The sequence below is a fragment of the Sinocyclocheilus rhinocerous genome, unplaced genomic scaffold (assembly GCF_001515625.1).
Source record: "Sinocyclocheilus rhinocerous isolate Xijiao unplaced genomic scaffold, SAMN03320098_v1.1 scaffold792, whole genome shotgun sequence".
NCBI classification, from domain to species: Eukaryota; Metazoa; Chordata; class Actinopteri; order Cypriniformes; family Cyprinidae; genus Sinocyclocheilus; species Sinocyclocheilus rhinocerous.
Genome location: NW_015626872.1, coordinates 1,990,452 through 1,993,690, shown reverse-complemented (window position 1 = coordinate 1,993,690; position 3,239 = coordinate 1,990,452).

The window sequence follows — 3,239 nt, the reverse complement described above, 5'->3', positions numbered from 1 at the left end:
GTGCGTGCGTGCGTGCGTGCGTGCGTGCGTGCGTGCGTGCGTGCGTGCGTGCGTGTGAGTGAGTGAACGCGACACAGCTTCATCCTACATTTCGGCTGACCTCTCCTTTCTTTTCGCTGTGATTCACACTGCTTCCATCAGTTAACACACAACGCTTCAATCCCAGCGCCAGCTCCTGCCCTCCAAAAAAACATCTTCAATAACACTGACGAGGATGTAACCTTAGCGTACACGGGGCGTCTCTGTTTCTTTCTAATTACTATAAAAGGGTAAGAAACAAGCTCTTATTTTGAGAGCGCACGGCATCGCTGCTCTTCTGAACCTCTGAGGTCCAGAAGAGGTCGGGTTTGGATGTTACCGATGGAGGACGGTTAGTTATGGTCTGAAAAGTGGAACAGCGAGTGTTTATCTATGCAGTCATTCCTGCTGTCATCATTTCTCAAGTGCATTTCTTGGCGTTTGTGCACAGTTACCTGTGTGTATGAGGTGGAAAGAGCTGGGGGCAGGAATTAGAGAGAGTTGGGCTGGGCTGGTGGCCCAAGCCATTGGATCTCATCACTCCTTCATTACGCTGGCATGCTCAGGAATCAAACGGACTCTGCAAAAAGAATAGGCCCTTTCATTTAGCGTGGCCTGCAGGGTAGAGAGGGAGGGTCAAAGAGAGAGACTCGGTAAAAGTAAGAGCCGGAGTGAGAGAAAGACACAACAGAGTGAAAGGAGCCGGGCACTTCTTACACAAGGCTGGGTATGTGTACACAAATCCACATTCTGATTATTAGAGCCCTGTGATTTCAGCGATGCAGAGAATGTGGACGGAATCGCAAAAACAAAACATAGACTGCTATTAAAATATGATGTCTGCATGAGAAGTGCAGTTTTGAGTACTACACATACTGATGAAAAGCATGGAAATAATATTAATAATAATAACACAATTTATTAAAACAGTATATAAGAAATATCACACAATCAAAAATCAGTTTCATACATGTTTAATTTAAGATTGATTAAATAAAGTTTTATGAATTAATTTGATTACCACCATTTTTGATTATGCATTTATATTAAATCATAAAATCACTAGAATTTTTTTTTTTGGGGGGGGGCATTTTAAAGGTCTTAACTTAATCTTTAACATATTGTTAAAGTTTTATTAAATTATTAAATTGATTAGACATATTGTTGTAAACATGTCCAAATGTTTGTATAAAGTTTGTGTAAATTTTTGGGCAATATCATGTTTACATGTGCATTATTATATTATATTATATTATATTATATTATATTATATTATTATATCACAAGTTTATTTATTTATTTATTGGAATTATTATGTATGTTTTTATAAGAGTCTTTTGTATGTTTTGTATAAGAGCGGTATGGTACATACATTTCCCTTATGGAATAAAGTTTTACTTTACCTTACCTATTTGATGATTAACATATAAATTAAGCCATTAAAAAATTTAATCCAGAAAAAAATTAAATAGAAAAAACTGAATTAAATGGAATTAAATGGAATTTGGGAAGAAAATATAAAATGAATTTGATAAGGCCTTTGATTCATATTCAAAAGCTTTTGATTCTGATCATTTTTGACTCTACATATGTAAATTCTAATTTGAATATTATCTCCATTGCCAATAATAGTGTTGCACTCTCAGCTTAGTTTACATAATTCTGTATATTTCCAACCAAAATATGTACAGAAATGTAAAATGAAAGTGTGTCTGGGCCTGATCATTAGACACAGTGTTATCTGTAGCCGCGATACAGTAAACGTCACAGAGAGAGGAAATGGTTATGAATTAACCTGCTCAACCCACACTGCTATGACATGAACAGCTTTATTTAGTCTGTGGTTTCATACGTAACACTTGAACACGTCTGAATGAATGTCACTGAGACCACCGATGACATCAGTACCAAAAGCTGATGAACCAATTAGATCAGATCCTGAATCAGACAACACAACAAAAGGGACTGATTCAGCCTGGAACACAAATGCAAAAGTAATGTTAATAAAAAATAAAAAATAAAAAAAAGCATGCAACATGCAGAAGATGCATGTTGAAGATGCAAGATGCATGAAGATAGCTATCAAGACATATATACAGGTAGAAGCTGAATAAGTCACACATTTAATCTTTGCATTATAGTAAAAATATATGCTTGCATATATGACAGTTCCTCAGTTCCGAACCATTTTTGCAATGACTTTTAATCACTGCTGTCAAGGTGATGTTTAGTGATGGTGCAATCAATAACAATATATTACGCCACCAATTAAATCCTGCAAGCCTAACTATCGTAGGTTACTATCGGTCATCCAGCTCTCTGAAATGAAATCCGACTATGCTTAGCATCTCCGTCTGCAAGGCACAATTCAATAAAAAATGTGCTGTGCTATGACTGGACCAGCGTCCAGACCGCCTAGCGTTTCGCTGCATCAGAGATTCTCGAGCTGTGAAAAGAGCGGGCACGGTTAGCGTCTGCTTTTCCACTGGCTCGGCCCTCCCGCTGACAAACCCATTTCTTAAGCCTCAACCCACCCGCCGCCGCCCCCTTAAATGCCCAAAAGAGTCCTTAAAGGTGTGGATCTGTCATTAGCACATTTAGCTTGGCGCAAAAGCACATTGTTATTTTTAAGAGCCAGTGTTTGCACCAGCTGTATCTTTGGAGCGTGTGCGGATTCCCGTGGCTTTGCGCCTGTTCGGCTCAGTGTGTCCGCTTCCCCTGCCTACTGCTGAGGCGCTTCACGTTCTCCATCAGCTCGGCTGGTCAAAATGATCTCATAACTCACATCAGGATTTTGTGGTTGCTGTGGAATCGAGCAAAATTAAAATGCATCCATGTATTGTAGTGAACTAGGAGGAACTAGTGACATCTGGATCAGACTACAGCCATTCAGACTTTACTTACAGCAGGATGACGCATGTTAACAAAAAGTTAAATCCTCTGATCTGTTGAAACTAGTTACTTTTTCGTAAATTCCAGATAACGACTGAGTGCTTGGACAAACCTCTGACCTCAACACAACCCTGACAAACAGATCCTACATACATGGAAGCTCGTTTCTGTGTCTGTCTGTCTGTCTGTCTGTCTGTCTGTCTGTCTGTCTGTCTGTCTGTCTGTCTGTCTGTCTGTCTGTCTGTCTGTCTGTCTGTCTGTCTGTCTGTCTGTCTGTGTTTTTGTTTGTTTGTTTGTTTGTTTGTTTGTTTGTTTGTTTGTTTGTTTGT